Source organism: Ctenocephalides felis, unplaced genomic scaffold (genome assembly GCF_003426905.1).
Source record: "Ctenocephalides felis isolate EL2017-DRISC unplaced genomic scaffold, ASM342690v1 CF-g0.4_SCAFFOLD_03572, whole genome shotgun sequence".
Taxonomy (NCBI): domain Eukaryota; kingdom Metazoa; phylum Arthropoda; class Insecta; order Siphonaptera; family Pulicidae; genus Ctenocephalides; species Ctenocephalides felis.
Window position 1 is genome coordinate 16,496,438 of NW_020539726.1, and position 19,855 is coordinate 16,516,292.

Genomic DNA, 19,855 nt, shown 5'->3' on the forward strand with positions numbered 1-19,855 from the left:
TAATAACTAAAGAGCTCTATTTTGCTGAAAATACGGAAAAAATCTGATGTTTTATATGATAGTAGTAGATAATGACAAAAACTAACAGAAAATAGTTACGTTCTATGGTTGAAAGCAATTGTTCATTTAGAATTAAAATTAGTAATAATTAATGATATACCTTTCAGAGTTTAATTTTTTGCAATAGAACTTTATTAAACGCAATTAAAAAAGCCTCACATTTTATATATTTTTCACAAAAATTGCAGTATTTTTCATTTTTTTGCTCTTTTGCGATAATTTATGTTTAAAGCTAGAAGTAATGAAAATACAGTTTCAATTTAGTCTTCAGTTACAATAAAATTAGTATAATAATTCTGTAATTAAATATTCCCTTGCTTTGCTTTAGTTACACATTTTTCCTAAATTGTTTCTCAATATTCCAGAAAAATTTTAAATTATTTTTTTCCTTTTATGTATCACTTAAATATGTAAAATACAATAAAGCTCATCAAATGTAATAAGACTAGTATTCCAAGATATATTCTAATAAATAATTTAGATGAAAATCCTATCAATTTTTTTATAATTGTTCATTTAGGAAATACAAGGCAAACAGTTCAGAGATTTAAAATTCAGTTTTTGCAAAAACGCGGCATCCAATTAGATTGATTCAATGGACATTTGATTCCATTTGATTATTGATGGAGAAACGTGCTGATTAGTTTTTGGCACAGACAAGTGACCAGGGAGCTTCAGAGCAAAATTTGGAAAATAAAAAAAAATGAAACAAAAAAAAATTATCCAAAAGCAATCGTTTCGTCAACACAAACAGAAAGCTTATTGAATCATTCAAATCGGATGCTTAAGCTCTTAAAAACTACCATTTTTTGCATATTTAGCTCCGTAACTCCGAAACGGATTGACCTGCCTTTGCCAAAATCTAATCACCACTTTTCCCTATCTTTACAAATTGAATGTTCTTTGGGTCATTCAAATCGGATGCTCCGTTCTGTCAAAAATTCGATTTCTATTTTCTGCACTTTCATGCTAGTATTATTTCGTTTCGTATCTCCGAAACGGCTGGACGTGCCTTTGCCTAATCAGCACATCTCCCTATCAATTGTACCCATACATACATACATACACACACATCCATTTTTCTGAGGTATGCCGAAATGTTCAGAAACCTTCGAAACGTGAAGAAATGTAAAAATTTTTAATTTCGATTTTTGGACGATTACAATAACTATTACCCTACGGGAAGTTATTAAATTAAAGCACTGAATTTACAAAGTTTATTAAAGCAAAAAAAGTATATCAAAAATGTTATATAATTTCCTTGTAGTTAATATTATATATTTTTAATATTCAGTTTATATAATTTTTTAAAATATTCTTCCTTTTATAAACTAACAAATAATAATAACTATTTTATGAATCTTCTCATTATTATGGTCAATATTGTTGGTGAAAGAGATGCACTGTTTAACTCGCAAATGCTAGTGCAAATGTAATTAAAAAAAATTAATTATTCTGCCAGAGAGAAATGATAAAATGTTAATTTATGTTTATTTACTTTTATTATATTCTACTCCATTATGGGAGTTCATGTGTATTCTCAATTCTGTACCAGCAGCATCTTGCGCATTGTGTTCATTGTGCTTTCCGTCCGGTTTAGCATAATTTTACATGATAAAAACACATTTTATTAACGCCATAATTACCTTAAATTAATTTACACAGCTTCATTGCTTTGGCCTTTTTATATATCATATTTCACTCCAAATTACTTTTTTATGTGCGATACAATTCGAATTAAGCTTTTATTTCGGTGAGTTTTTTGTGACCAGGGCGGAATATAAATTTTATTTGTGAAGCAACAGGAATTGTGAAAATTACAATAAACGGGGACAAATTAAAATATTCAAAGTCAATTTTACTCCGTACATTGTTTACAGTTTGTTGCGTGCACAAAAGTAAATTGATCGAAAAGCAATTGAAGTTTTATGAATAAATTACTGATGAAGAGAGGAATAGAATTAATTTGTACCTTTTGCTAATCAAAGTGGAATATTTAAACAAAGGTTTGGTACTGTTGTCTTTCTTAATAATTTAAATAATAAACGATATATTCGATTTTAATAGCGATGCCAAGGAACGACAATTTGCCTATTTAACAAATAAATTTAACTTTCATTTTATTTAGATTGATTAACTTCCTGTGGGGTAAGTTGTAATAATAGGCTGAAAATCGAAAATATTTTTTTTGCAAATCTTCACGTTTCAGGGGTTTCTGAACATTTTGGCATACCTCAGAAAAAATGAATGTGTGTGTGCGAGTGTGTGTTTTCGGTGTCCGCATTTTTTCGTCCACGTATTCGGGCGCACGTATCAAAAGATTAGAATGGTTTAATAAACATTCGATTCCTATTGCTAAGGACACGTGCTGATTAGTTTTTGTATGTAGGTCCAGACATTACGGAAATGTGGAACAAAGAGTGCGGAAAATAGAAATCGAGTTTGTAATGATTGGGAGATGATGTGATTAGTTTTTGGCAAAGACAGATCCAGCCATTTTGAAGATACAGAGTTAAATGTGCAAAAAATGGCAGTTTTTGAAGGAATCAAGCATTTTATTTGAATGATTGAAAAAACTTTCTGTTTCTTTTGACAAAATAATTGCATTTGGAAAATAATTTTTTTTTTCCATTTTTTTTTTTTTTTTGTATAACGAAAATAATTCAGATTTTATTTTTAATTCTGACAGAAGTTCTAATATACTTTAAACAAATAACTTCAACTTTGCAGTTAAGTTTATATAATTCTTATAAACATTAGGCAATATTTATAATAATCTATTTAAAAACATTCAATATTCCTCGAACATTTCGTTACGCTGCGGAAAGTTCCAGCAATTTGACATTAGACACGATGCCACACACTACTAGTTTCTAAAATAAATTATCTTGATAAAAAATTGAGATGAATATAATTAAATTATATTTGGAGTAAATTATAGTAATCGTCCAAAAATCAAAAACTAAAATTTTACTATTTTTACGATTCAGAGGTTTCTGAACATTTTGGCATACCTTAGAAAATACGGATGTGTGTATGTATGTGTGTGTGCTTTGTGTGAATACAATTTTTTGTCCTAGATCCATACTACTAATTGTAATTTGATTTCGTATGCATAAAACTTTGCTTTTGCTTTGCCATCTTTGCTTTTTTAATCAGCTTTCAATTTATTATTGAATCATCTAACCAAGTTTGTATACTTGTATGTCATATGTCAATATTGTTGATTGAAAAAAAATATTGCATAATTATTTTCAATAATATTCTATACATTATATTTATTATAATTATGCAGTTTTGGCATTTATTAAAGTTTTAACCGATTTTAGAAAATGAAGTGCATTTAATAACTATATAAGAATAAGTATTTGGGGAATAAGCAAATAGGTGCAAACATATTTAATAACTTTTCCCGCTGAAAATTCTAAATTGATTCTGTAAATCCGCAAACTTTTCGAAAAATATCTGTTAGAATAATTTTGAATAGTTTTTAATAAACTATCGCCCAGACCATTTCTTCGTGAGTAATTTTTAACTTCCCAAAGAAGAAGTTTATGTTTTCAACAAAAAATCCGATCTTATAGATCATACTAAAATATAACGGCCCTACGACAATTCGTTAAATTTTAAAAACTCGTCAAAGTTTGCAAAAATCAGTATCGTTTTTTTGGCGTAAAAATTAGACCTTTTTTGACGTTTGATGTATCTCTATGAAGGTTATCGTTTGTTAGTTTTGTGCGACGATCTGCCAAGCCGTTTCTTTGTAATTTGCAAAAAAGTGTTAAGCTTTTCATCCACATTTACCCTCATACTACCGAATCGATTTTAAAAAAAGAAAATACTCCGTGTTAACGTGTTCATTTTCAATTATGTGTAATAAGTCCAATCAGAATACTTATAAGCACTCATAAATATAATTTATTTTTTATTGATTAAGTATTGATCAAGTATTGCCTTAAAGCACAATACAAACTAATTAAACAAGATTTTCAGACAATTTTTTGGAAACTTTGGATATGATGATTTTTAACCGTAAAATAGCATTTACTTACTTATTTCCTATATCTCCAAAACCTCCCTTAAAAATTTAATCAGTTATTCTTTTAGTTAACACGAATTAAATGTTTTTTGAATCATTCAAATCGGGCGCTCCGTTCTCTCAAAAACTAAATTACCATTTTTGTATCTTCAGAATGACTCAACCTGCCTTTGACAAAAACTAATCAGCACGTCTACCCATAGATATGAATTGCAAATTTTTTGAATAATTAAAATCGGTAAATCCGTGCTCTTCTAATTGTCAACAAAATTTTGTATCCGCACACACACATGCACTACGCACACACATATATATGCAAAATGTTTAAAAAGCTTGAAGAAAATTGAAAATTTTCATTTTCGATTTTAATGCGTTCAATTTAATAATATAAGTCGATTTTTAATTTGCTATAAGTTACCATATGGAAAGTTCAATATAAATGTGAAATTTATTTATGCATTGAAGCGATAAGATTTTATAATCTTGTTTAAAAAATAATATTTCCCAATAAAAGTAAACAAACTGCTTCGGAATACTAAATATAAAGCAATCTTCCGATAAGATAATATCTGATTTAACTTCGCAAGTTCAGTTTTTATGAAAGTATAATTTTAGACAAGTTTTTTGATGAAAATTTTAATACCTAAGCAGGAACATATATCAATTAAAGTTATTATATCATTATATAATCTCCAAAATGAATTATTTAGGTCACATTTCGTAACAGTATTCGCCCTAAACTAATTGTTGCTTGAAACAGCTGAGACAGACTAAGTGCTGCTTGAAATTGCAGTAATAATTCTAATTGTCTAATCCAGCATCTGCTCGTCTCCAACTTGGGCTGAAATGAAGTTGAATATACGGCAATACTTGACAGGCCTTTATTTCAATGAAACGGTTTGAGATACATATGCAATTATGCTCTAAGAAACTCCTACTTTAAGATATAAAACGCTTAAAGATAAGGTGACCATATTTTTTCAAGTCAAAACCGGGATAGTAATTTTCAGTTATGCAAATACAATAGAAATCTGTATTTTTTTTGAAATTAGAATAATAGAGATTCTTATTATTTATCTATTCTAAGTTACATTTTATCTTATATTTTTGGATATACATACCTTTTTCAGTTTTTAAATGTTCTGAAATGTTGCTTAATTTACTTCAAAATTACTAACTTCCCGTAGGGTAAGTTACGGCAATCGCAAAAAAATCTAAAATAAAAAAAAAATGCGTATCTTTACGTTCAAAGGTTTTTGAACATTTTGGCATACCTTTAAAAAATGGATGTATGTGTGTGTGAGTATATGTATGTATGTTTGGATACAATTTTTAGTCAACGATTTTAGGCGCACGGATCAACCGATATGAATTATTCAAAAAACATTCGATTTCTAATGATGGAAACAGTGCTGATTAGTTTTAAGCGAAGACAGGTCCATCCGTGCAAAAAGTGCCAAAAACAGTAATGCAGTTTTTGAGAGAACGGAGCGCCCGATTTGAATGATTCAAAAAACATTTCACTTGTGTTGACCAAATAAAAAATTAATTGAGTTCTTGGTAAGGCAGTTTTAGCGATTTGGGAGATACAGATGAAAATGTAAAAAAAAAGATATTTGGCGGTCTAAAATGATCATTAAACATATGCACATCGAATTATTAGATATTTTAAAAATAAAAACAAATTTTGTTACAATTTTTTGGGGTTTTGTACCAAAATTTTCAATTCTTAAAGTTCACTTATACGGCTCAAACAAAATTCAAAATTTTCAGATTTTTTTTCAAAATTTTGTAAAATATACAAAGTTTTATACTTTAAATGTAAATTTTAAATTTACAATTTAGTTTAAAACTGTATATATTTCATATGCGTTATTCTACTCGTAAGAAATATATCCTCAAGTGGAATCATAAGGAATCTCTTAACGTAAACATTTCCAAGTGTTTTGAGCAATAAGATCGTCAATGTATAATATATGAAAGAATGAATATATAGTAATTATAATTATCTCTTTAAAAATATTTAAAAATATTTAATACAATTGTTACTTATCATTGATCAATATATGTTGAGCTTTTTTTGCTCGAATATTTAATTGTAGTATGGGAAGTTTCAGAAATTTGTCTTAAGGCACGATGCCTTGCACCACTAGTTTAAAAATAATTAGCAATTATTCCGGGCAGTCAAAGAGTTCATTTTCATAATTTTTGTTAATTTTTATAAAATTGAAAATCAAAGTTCAGAATTATGAATGTGAGATGCTATTTTAACCGAAACGTATGATCATCTTATTGAAGGATATTAATAAAAACTAAATTTTGTTTTATAAAAAAAATTGCTCAACTAGCTGTAAGTGGAATTCTGTCTTAAGGCAATTAGGGCATCGTGCCTTAAGGCAAATTGCTGGAACTTCCCGTACCAAAAATTATTATTTTTTTAAAAACGATTAACATTTTTGAAAAAATTTTACTTTGCAAGAATAAGATTTTTGAGAAACTGTAAATTGGACAAAGAATTACTTTTTCTTGAAAAAAAAAATTTTTTTTTAAAAAAAATTCTAAAAAAAATTTTTAAATCTTTTTTTCTGAAAAAAAATGTTTTTTTAATTTTGACATATTTTGGAAGATCTGAACTTTTTTTCAAAGCAATCGTACTGCCGCAACTGCATAGAAACAAAATATAAAGCGCGTAAGCGCCGCGTCGCTGTCTAACGGATAAACATTAGTACGGAATCCATAGGAATGTAAACAAAATTCATACTTATTGTTAAAATCTCTATAAAATATCTGATAATTTGATGTGCATATGTCTAATGATCATTTTTGACCGCGAAATGGCATTTTTTTTTACTTTTTTCGTTAGATCTCCGAAACCGCTAGACCTGCCTTCATGAAAATTTGATCAATTCTTCACCATGTCAATACAAGTAAAATGTTTTTTGAATTATTAAAATCGGACGCTCCGTTCTTTTAAAAACTGAGTTACCGTTTTGGGCCCGTAAACTAATCAGCACGTCTCCTTATCAATACGAATCGAATGCTTTTTGAATTATTCAAATCGGTTGATCCGTGTTCCCGAAATCGTCGACGAAAATTTGTATCCGCACATACATACACACACATACATACACACACACACACATACACACACATACATCCATTTTTTCTAAGGTATGCCAAAATGTTCAGAAACCTCTGAAACGTAAAGATATATAAAAATTTTCATTTTCGATTTTTTTGCGATTACTATAACTTACCCTACGGGAAGTTAATTAACTATTTTATTATGAAAATCGATATTTAAATAATACAGGCATAATTCAATTATTAAGTTAGCAACGGTACTCAAACTATTTTGAATTTGTATCATTAGGAGTGGTAGAAGTGAAAGCAAATAAACCATAAAATTTCAATATAATGTGATCGATTTTTTTACAAATTTAAACATTTATATAATGGTTTATTAATAGTAAAAAGACTAAAGTGGTGACTCTGCAAGAATAAATCAAGCAATTCCAAGAACATAGTCGATAACTTTAGAAAGTTCTGATCAAGCCACTAATTTAAATTATACACACATAATCTACAGCAAATATTTGTAAACTTCAAAACACGATTCATTGATTCATAATTTATAAATATAAATACTATATTATGTTTCAAAATATAAAATTCATCAGATAATGTAACTATTTTGATACTTTGTAATATTGCAACAATCGTTAGTAAATTAAACTATAATTGCACGAACACGTACTTTACACGATTGCTTTCAAAGAAATTCTCCAGGTGTATAAAATCGCTCGACAATGCAAATGTAAAGAAGCTTAAACAAATAATAAAAGTGCAGCTAACTAAAAAAGAGTTTAATTAAAATGAAGACATTTTTTGCAATCGACAATGAACATTTCTTTCTTTCAATTATTTCCACCGCATTGACTGTACTTCAGTTCTTAATTAGAACCTCATTTGTGATCTGTGTTTTATTGTAATGAAAATTCGAATTGAAAATAAGAATACAGTGTATGTATAATTTCTATTGATGTGAAAAAATTTAATGTTTTTTGGTATATAGAGATGTATATTCAATAATTATTCGTTATATAAAGTCTAACAATAAGTGAATATCAAATACATTTGATTTACCTTAAGTTGATTGCTTAGCAAAGTTATACAAACATATGTTTATGACGTAAAGAGTAGAAAATTTTCTTAATAAACTTAACTGAAACTGTCAAAAACATTCATCATTCAATCATAAGAATAACGTCTACCTCAAAAACAAGTTTTTGATTATATAGAAAGTTCCATTACCAAGTAGAAAGACAATGTGAAATGTGATTAAGTTTGCAATTGTGACTAAATTAACTGGGAATAGAGACTTGTTGCAGAATAATGCCTGGATCACAATATCTGGAAAATAGAAAATTTACAACATTTTGCTTTTTTTGAAGGAAAATATTCCTTTCCTCTTATTTGTCACACAATTATGACATAATTTATATATTTATTAACTTCCCGTAGGGTAAGTTATTGTAATGGGCCGAAAATCGGAATTGAAAATTTTTACATTTCTCGACGTTTTGAAGGTTTCTGAACGTTTTGGCATACCTCAGAAAAAATGGATGTGTGTGTGTGTGTGTGTATGTATGTATGTATGGATACAAATTTTCGCCCACGTTTTCGGGCGTACGGATCAACCGATTTGAATGGTTTAAAAAACATTCGATTCCTATTGATAGGGAAAAGAGCTGATTAGTTTTTGGCAAAGGCAGGTCCAGCCGTTTCAGAGATACGGAGCAAAGAATGCAGAAAATAGAAATCGAATTTTTGAGAGAACGGAGTATCCGATTTGAATGATCTAAAAAACATTCAATTAGTAATGATTGGGAGAAGTGTTTATTAGTTTTTGGCAAAGGCAGGCCCAGCCATTTTGAAGATACGGAGCTAAATATGTAAAAAATGGCAGTTTTTGAGAGAACTAAGCGTCCTAAATGATTAAAAGAACTTTCTGCTTGTCTTAACAAAATAATTAATTTTGGGAAAAAAAATTTGTTCCTTTTTTTTTTAGTTTTGTGTATATCGAAAATATTTCAGATTTTATTTTTAATTCTGACTATAGTTCTAATATACTTTACAAATAATTTCAACTCTGCAATTCAGTTTATATAATTCTTATAAATATTAGACAATGTTACAATGTTTATAATAATCTATTTGAAAACATTCAGTATTCCTCGAACATTTCGTTACGGTACGGGAAGTTCCAGCAATTTGCCTTAAGGCACGATGCCATAATTGCTTCAAGACAGAATTCCACTTACAGCTAGTTTTTATTAACTTCCCGTAGGGCAAGTTATAGTAATCGCAAAAAAATCAAAAATGAAAATTTTTATATATCTTTGCGTTTCAGAGGTTTCTGAACATTTTGGCATACCTTAGAAAAAATGGATGTATGTGTGTGTGTGTGTGTGTGTGTGTGTGTGTGTATGTATGTATGTATGTATGTATGTGTGTGTATGTATGTGCGGATACAAATTTTCGTCGACGATTTCGGGAACACGGATCAACCGATTTGAATAATTCAAAAAACATTCGATTCGTATTGATAAGGAGACGTGCTGATTAGTTTTTGGCGAAGGCAGGTCTAGCCGTTCCGAAGATACGGGGCAAAAAGTGCCGAAAACGGTAACTCAGTTTTTAAGAGAACGGAGGGTCCGATTTGAATAATTCAAAAAACATTTCACTTGTATTGACAAGATGAAGAATCGATAAAATTTTCATGAAGGTAGGTCTAGCGGTTTCGGAGATATGGAGGAAAAAGTAAAAAAATGAGCCATTTGGCGGTCAAAAATGATCATTAGACATATGCACATCAAATTATCAGATATTTTATAGAGATTTTAACAATAAGTATACATTTTGTTAACATTCCTATGGGTTCCGTACCAATGCTTATGCGTTAAACAGCGACGCGGGACTTACGCGCTTTATATTTTGTCCCTATGCAGTTAAAGCAGTACGATTGCTTTGAAAAGAAAGTTCAGATCTTCCACAATATGTCAAAATAAAGAAAAAAAAATTTTTTTCAAAAAAAAAAAATTAAAAAAAAATTATTTTAAAAAAAAATTTTTTTTTTTCAAAAAAAGTAATTTTTTGTCCAATTTATAGTTTCTCAAAAATCTTATTTTTTTCAAAGTAATTTTTTTTCAAAAATGTTGATCGTTTTTAAAAAAATAATAATTTTGGTACGGGAAGTTCCAGCAATTTGCCTTAAGGCACGATGCCCTAATTGCCTTAAGACAGAATTCCACTTACAGCTAGTCTATTATTGTTTACAAAACCACGTATACGATGAGGGATACTATACCTACGGGTAAATATCCGATCAATGTCAAAAACGTAATGTAAATATTTTAATATGACCTGAATACAACCTTGATATAATTATACGATATTTTGCATTGGAATATATACATATATATATATATATATATATATATATATATATATATATATATATATATATATATATATATATATATATATATATATATATATATATATATATATATAGTCCTTGTTTGGGTTAAAAAATTTATAATTTTGTGCAAAATGTAAAATGAGCTTTTCAAAAAAAAGAAATCATATTTAATATGAATGGTAGTATTCAATCATCAGATTGAATACTACCATTCATATTAAATATGATTTCTAAAGTAACCACATTTTTCACAAAACGACTAATAAAAGTTAAAAAAAATATAATAGATAATCGAGAAATGTAAAATTAAAATTGTCAAAACCATTAGAAAAGAAAAGATTCAGCCCAATTATATAGATGTTGGGTCTATATATAATTTATATTTATAATTAAAAGAACTGAATAACGTGTATATAAGTTTAATTTATAATAACAAAATAAGTATAAAGTATTTCACTGATATCAAATGTATTTAGGTTAGGTTTTAATTTTCACTCTTCCAAAAGTTGATGCATATGGGTTTTTAATAATAATATATGAATAGGATAAATGATTTTTTCAAATATAAATCCTTTGCTACATATAAAATAATAATGCCATATTTGAAAAAAATAATAATTCTGTATGAAAATAGTTATGAATAGATATATCGTATTTTGGTCAAGCTCTACAAATGTTGATCAGCATGAGCATTTATCAAATCTGAATAATATGGGAAGATTTTATTAGTAGTAGTGATATATGCAATACGATAATAGAAAAATAATGTTTTACCAAAATTTTAAAGATATATTAAACATTAAATGATTATTAGATTTTATTCGAATTCGTATACATAAATGATATCCCAGAACTCCACTCGTTCAAGCCGAAAGGGGTTCCATATTATAACCAAAAAAATCACATTTTCACTATAGCTCCTAGATTGCACTTAAAAGTTTGTAATTGTTGAACTATGAGTTTTTTTTTTACTTTTTTTTAAGAACAGACTCGATCAACACTATCAAGTGATCGTAACTGCCCTTAAAAAAGTTGTAAAAGAATATATCACATAGTTTGAAAATTATGAGCTTCTAAGTGCAACCTAGAACTTTGGTGAAATTGTGATAATTTTTCGGTTTATTGATTTTTTCCAAAGTTAACTTTAGAACCTTATTCATAGAAAACATATGCTGGGAATAAAGATTTTTGGTTGAACTATAATTTGAAAATTTTTGAAATTGGTCGTCATTGAGAAGCTTTCTTCTAAAACAAAATGCATTATAGTTGCATTGATAAGTTTTCATAGCAAAAATCATAATTTCGGGTTTTTATTTTTGACTCAATTTTTTAATGATGATACTATAACCATTTTAAAATCCTGTTAAAAAAAGCCAACTTGTGGTGAAACTTTCCAATTCACTTTAGTATATTTTATTTCAAGAAAGACTTAACCATAGATAAACTAGTATTAAATTTGGGCTTAACAAAGTTGACCAATTTTAAAACTTAAAACATATTAATTCTTGAAAACGTCGGGCAATTGTGTCATAAACTTTGACTGGGGTCCTTAAAATGTTATTTATGCAAATGGCTCCAAAGCTTAAAAGAACCAAAATAATAAGAATGATCCACAATAACTGAAAGAATGGGTTTCGGTTTGTCATTTAGTTCTGAAATACCTGTTATATATAAAATAAGGTACGATATGCATATAAGATGAAGGTTAAGTCACTTGTTGCTATTAGTAAGCTTTCAAAGTACACGTCTTAGATTTATTAGAATAATTTCACAGCAATTCTGCTAACGTAAACTCATTAACAAACACTATTTCCATGTCCACTAATTATATAAAATACTATTAATTTGAAACATGTGGGATCGCGACACGACATTAAATGCACGTGCTTACCATGTCTGCGGCGAGTAATTCAACTATCCATAACCTCCGGAGCCAGCTATCGCGCTCCTATAAATTTAATCCAATGCAAGATAAACATGAAGGATATTCAAGGACATCGTTAACACAGTCCGTGGCATATATAGTGCTTCATAGAGAGCTACTAGTCCTGCTTCGCGATCCTGTAACGCGATTATACGGGCCGTAAATTCAGCCATCTATGACGGCAGTCTTGAATGGAGTTAGTCTGGATAGTAGCAAATTAACGAGGCTGGATGTTAGCGCAGCGCCTTACGAAGTCGGGAGCCCGTCGTTAATTATACGCCGCGCCGGCGAATATGACGAGATATATCGACCCGTGGGCCTGACAGGCGAGAACTTACAGATTCCCACGATTTCGAATGAGATTTTTTGGAAGCAGAACGATTTTGTAAGATTTTATATTTTTATACAACATGTGAAAAATTAGGATGATGATATGATTGCTTGCCTTATGAAGGACCAATTGTAAATACTTTGATTATAACTGTATATATTTATTTTATATTAATAACAAGTTATAAGTATATTTACAATAATTTTAATATTGTTTTTGATTGCGTTCTGACTGATTGATTGATTTGTATATTTTTCTGATAGATGATTTTTTGTTTATATATCAATATAGCCGCATGCTTTGATTGGCGCGAACATTCTCCCGGCCTTGAAATATAGATTTCAAAATAATTGGTAATCTTCATTAATGTGAATTAATTAAGTAGATGTTAGTGGTTTTGGTAACACTCAAATTTAATGAACTGCATTTCTTAATCCTTATTGGAAATCATAGTTTATCTTTTTTTTTTTTTAGTGCTATAAGACCAATCAGTAATAATCAGTTCAGTATTCTCTAAATTGTCTTATAGGAGCACCGTGACATTGTCTCCTTAAACTGAATATTATGGTTGCATTTGCAGACGAAAAAGGTTTGCATATTCTGACTCCATATTCCACATGCTCTTGTGTTTTGAAGTTGCTGAAGTTGAGGTTTAAGATTTTTGAATATGGAAGTGATCAGTATCTTTTGTATTGGAGTTTAAGCAATATTTAACTATGTTCCGATCTGTGTCTCAATTCTTCCGAAGTGTGAATAATTTGAGGTTTGAAATATAAGCCATGATTGAATATGATTCTACGATATAGTTTCTTTTTCCATGTTATTCGTAATCTTGTTTTAGTTCGATTTATTTGCAAAAGTTTATAACATTTCATAGCAAATCTTATTGTTTTGTTTTATGAATAAATTTTGCAAGATTTATGCATCAACCATTTTGTCGCCAAATCAGATATTAGTTCGAATATAATACTATATTCATTATATCTTGTGTTTAAGAGACATGCGATAAAATAACATAGAAAAGCCTCCATTTTTTCATTTAATCTTGTTAACAAATATAAGTAGTAAAGATATAATATTTAAATACACATGTGTAGGTATGGTATCGATAATTGATAGATGAATGGATTTTTGGACAGCGCTATGGGGTGACATTTGTAATAAGTTAAAGTTTTAGGTTTGAGTTTTGATTTGAACCCCAACGTGCAAAATTCCATTTCACCTAAGAATGATGTAAATGTCTTTAGTTTTAAATATTTGTTAATGCGTACTTAAGTTAGGTATGTCTTGCTTGATTGTTAGAACCAATGTTTTTTGCAATGGTTTGTTAATGCGTACTTAAGTTAAGGATGTTTTGCTTGATTGTCATGACTTGTTTTGATTTTATCAATTTATTAAGTGATTTATTCATTTTGTTAATCATTAATAAACTCTGTGATGTTCTGTTCTTTGTCATTTTAGTATTTGAACAAAGTTGAGATTCATAATACGTACCAGTTTAATGAGTACATGCTAAACTTGCAATTCAGATTCATATTTCAATCGCAAAAATTGCAAAATTGTTAATCGTGCGATGCAGTCTTTAGTTAGAAGTCAAGGTGGACCTTGGCGCATTGCAAAGCTTTAGTACACTACAATGATTTTAATAAATTGTACGTAACCAGTAGTTTGCATACATTTCTGTTTTGAATAAATAAAATATATTCGCGAAAGCGATTTTATATTTATAAAAATAGAGATTTTAATCATATTAGAGTGATAGTAAGATCGCTCCAATATAATTTTTTTATCAAACGCGATACTTAATGCCCGTTTCATTTTTCGCGCAAGAATTTTTAATAATTGTGCCTCACTTAGTTTGAGGTATAAGAGTGCGATGTATTTTGATAGGGCTATTCTAGATTTTTCCACTATCAATTTTATTTTATAGCTAGAATTTGAAGTGAAAAACACATTCATTCGCGCGCTATATGTATAGATATGTAATTTCGTTCTTAGACGATTTGGAGTTGGAAAGAAAAGTTTTGAATGATTAGACTTCAATTCATAAAGATTGAGTTTAGCTTGCGTTAAAATGTTAGTGCGATTGTTGGAAATAAAAAATTTCATTATTGTATCAGCTGTAGTGAATGAACTATGAACGTTAAAATAATTTCTGGGGATTTCGAATATTTTGTTATTGGAAAGTTTTCTCCGAATTGTTTGATGAATCTTTTTGTCGTTTATCTGAACTAAAACTTGTTCGATCACTCTCTTTATATCGACCGTTAGTATTGAAGTATGAATTTTAACATTCGGTATAATGAAACAGATTTCGTTTCGGATATTCGGTCTAACAAGTTGTAGCTCAGTTAACAGCAGACTTGTATCGGATTTACAAGGTGCTTCTAAAATTACGCGAAAATTAGTTGTTAAATGGATTGACTTTAACACGTCTGGATGAGGTGAATATAAACTTATTTTAGGTATGCTTGCGTTTATGAAGTTATCATATTCGGTGAATTGGTTTCTGTTTGCAAGTGAAATATGACGTTTTAATGTTACTTGCCTACTATATTCTATGTCTTTGATATTTTTTGCAAATTGAATTATAGTACCAAAACTTCCGTCAATAGCCTTAGTTGTATTAGTAATAGAATGCTCTTCGCGTTGTTTTTCCGTTTCAGTAAAGTATTGTTTATCGTCGTATGGTGGTTTGCGTATTTCTGAAGATATATCTACTTGAGCTTCTAAGTTAGATTCATGATTTGATACCGAAATTGATTTAGAAATGTTTATTTGAGGTAAATAAAATTGAGGCTGTTTTATGTTACCTGCATTATTTGTTGTTTTGGTATAATTTAAATTGAGTTCCGAACTAGTATCTGATTTATTCAAGGCTGCTAGCCTAAGCTTTGATAATGTTGTCGAGCATTTTTGGTATTTATCAAAAAACTCTTCTAATTCGTTATCAAATAAATTATCAATTTCTTCTTCATCATCAAGTAAAGTTGCTATTTTGATAACTGTATCTTCAAATAAGTCCAAAATAGGTCTTACATATTCTTTAAAACGGCTTATTTCAGAAATATTCAATTCACACACAGGCATGTGTGACCATTGATTGCAAATCTTTTCGCAATATGCTAATTGCGATTTAATTTCTAGTTGCTTTGTTTTGAGTGATTTTAAAGTTATTAACGATTCCATCTTGTCACAGATCGTACTAAACTTTATTAATTAAATAAGGAAAGATTGATAAGAAGGAAATGTAATTGAATAACCTGGTTTCTTGCTTTGCTTGTGCTTGTAGCTGTAGCTCCAAATTTGAACTTCTTATCTTGATTTTGAACTTCCTCTTTATTTAATCTTGATTTACTTGTTTTATGCTTGATTTCTCCTTCGATTGCTGGACGTCACATCCGACTCGTATGGACCAATGAAAAATTTAGGATGATGTTGAATCCGGCTCGAAGGACCAATGAAAAATTAGGATGTTGTGATTGCTTGCCTTATGAAGGACCAATTGTAAATACTTTGATTATAACTGTATATATTTATTTTATATAAATAACAAGTTATAAGTATATTTACAATAATTTTAATATTGTTTTTGATTGCGTTCTGACTGATTGATTGATTTGTATATTTTTCTGATAGATGATTTTTTGTTTATATATCAATATAGCCGCATGCTTTGATTGGCGCGAACAACATGAAAAAAATTATTAAACTTTTGTAAGTTTTATAAAATACTAGTGGTGCACGGCATCGTTTCGCAGTCTAACGGTTAAACATTATAGATGTTGGTGCGGAACTCATAGGAATATATTTAAAATCTATACTTTGTAGTGGTATCCACCCCTTTGTAATAATTATAAATAATATTATAAATTCTATATAACAGTCATATATGAACAACGCAGTTAGCATGACGCATAGCCTTGCTTACATTGTATGCAGAGATAAGGCGCACGTGCAAGTCAGAGTAACGGTTTTTGTGACGACAAAACCGCAAACTACGTCTCAAATAAATAAACTGATTCATATATTTCTAGAAAATGATTACGTCATCTTGAGAAGGTTATAAAAGCTCCGTGATGATGAAATCGCAGTTCATTCTTAGTTTATTTTTCAATCACTCCACATCAGTCTTCACCTCAATTTATTAATTGTGTATTAAGTTGTAATCAAGTGTAACCGAATAATGAAGCAAATAAAGTTAATAAACGTCTTCGAATGTTTATTTAAATATTTTCACAGTGGTAAAGGCTTAAAATGTTAGCAGCAGAAGAACCTAATTATAAATGTTGACATCGTTGATGTGACGCAATATAATTGTTGGCAACGGATCCACAACATAATTTGTTGTTAGCACTAGGGTGCACAACAACTTATTATTAAAGTCTCTATAAAGCCGGAAACAGAAGTTACTGTATACATGTGCAACTGAATGAATGCGCATCCTAGCATATTTTCACAGTGTCCATGTACGACTCAAGTGTATGATCAAGTGTTTGCGGTAGCATATCAAACATGTTAACTAGGAAATGTCAACACATAACCTACAAGACATATTTCAAATATTTTTTTATTAATTACAGCATCATAAATGAAATTTAAGAGTTCAGAAGGCTAATTAAAATATTTTCAAAAGTTTATAACTTCATAAGTTTGAATTGTGAATTCACAAAGTAAAACAGAAACGGGACATGTGTTGCCACACGCGTTCAACGAATAAATTTGCCGACTTGCATGATTGCACAATTCAAATAATCGAAAAGTGCTCATGTCTACTTGAACCAGTCTGTCAAGTAACATAAAAACATCCCAAACACGTTACAGAATACCTGTGCAAGTCACAGATTGCGCAATTATACAGTATCGTCTGTGGTCGGCTTAAAATATCGGATAACTTAATGTGCATATGCCTAAAGATCATTTTCGACCGCCAAAACGCGTTTTATTGATTTTTTATTGGATCTACAAAAAGCTGGACCTACCTTCCTAAAAGTTTAATCATTTCCTAATTCCATCAGGGGATTTTTTAAATCTTTCAAATCGGTCGCTCCGTTTCCTCAAAACCTGAATTACCATTTTGCACTTTTTGCTTTGTATCTTCGAAACCACTGAACCGGCTTTTGTCAAAAACTGATCAGCACGTCTCCCACTCAATATGAATAAAGTGTTTGAGAGAATAAAATTTGATTGTATTTGCAAATCACTAAAATCGGTTCATACGTGCTTCTAAAATCGTCAACGTAAAATTGTATTCAAATTATCATAAGCAAAAAAATTTATTTTAGATTTTTTGGCAGTAATGAATATAAGGACAATTTTTTGCGGTAATAAAAATAAGGCCAATTAATTGAGGATTGTTACCTAGGAAGTAACAAAATTATACCCATTTTGTTACTCAAGTATATTAAAAATTCAAAGATGCTAAATTTGAATATTAAAAGATATTTTGAATGCCAAGAAATATGTTTTAAATTGGATGATTCACAAAGCACAAAAAATTTTGTAAAAGGAACTCATAACCAAAGAAGAAAAAGCCGCCTCAAGTATCATCCAAGATCACGTCAGAAAACTCCTCCGAGAATAAGTTTTGTATCTTAATTTTATCAAAGATTACAACCTATTTAGCAAATGGTTCAATATGTATACCTACTTATGACGAGTACACTCGTTATTACACAAAATTCTGCCACTTCTCCATGACTCGTATATTAATCAATCTCAGATTACTGGTTAAAGAGAAATTTAATTCTAAATTAATCTTTTTCTCATATTTTCTCTTATTTTAGGTCCTAATTCAAGCTTGTTTATAGGATATACAAAAGCATAAAATATTTCTGTAGAAATAAATCTGTGGGGAACAATTTAAACTCTTGGGTGGCGACAGGCACCTCTTCAGATACCATCGTTTTCGGAAAACTTTCCTTAACGATAGGCAGAGACTCCTTGGAAGTGTGTCGAGTGGTTCTGCCTCGTTTAAACCACGTATTGCGATTGTAGTCTTGTGTAATTTAAAATATTTCTTTAAAATTTATATAGAAACTCATTCTTATATTTAGATATTTTTTTAACTATAGAAATAAATATAACTATTTAAAATTTTAGAAATGCTGCACAAACTATATATCGCGAATACCTAATATTCGAGTATTTCACACATAAAATAGGTAATGGAAATTCTTATATATCCTAATTTCATGTTCTTGACTATTAATATATTAGCAAATTTTAATATATTAGTACTAAATTTTGTTGTGAATTTTGATGTCTTCAGAAAAAAACTACGAAGTGAGATTTGAGGTACCATCTCATATTACAAGAGATATGATCTAAGAGTTCTCTTTTGCAATATAACACAAAATCCTAAATATAGAGCACAAGATTTAAAGTATTAGGATCTCTAATGTTCATATCCAAATTCCAAACTCATTGCAATATAAGTAATTACAGCAAGTATTACTAAGTTTTACAAAACTCCCATTATCTTAAATTAATAGTACCGCATTAAAATTATAATCTACGATGCAAACTTGAATAGGTCCAAGTTAATCTATGTCTTAGAGAACAAGAAGGATGAAAATTATTTCTTAAAAATTTATTGCCGGAAATAAATTCAGTCTAGATAGATAATTAGGAACATTCTTGTGAAGTATTATTCAAGGAAAGTTAAGCTCTGTTACATAATAAGGGTTATTAATTTTAGTCCTGCTGAGAAGCATCTTATATTTAGTGACCATGGCCACATATTTTACAGGATTAGAAGATAAAAAATATAGAATATAATTATACGTACTAGAGTTAATGCATTGTAACTCAATAATTATTATGTGAGGTGATGCATAGGATTTTCTATTTAAATGTGTGGTCAGGTGGATTTTTACCTCTGCCATTGGATTATTTCAATTATGTTATAAGAACAGTATTAGGTGAAATTTATTATCAAATGCACAGAATTGTATATTACATTATATTTATTTTTTTGGTTTGATTTGGTAAAAATAACGTATATATGTATAATAC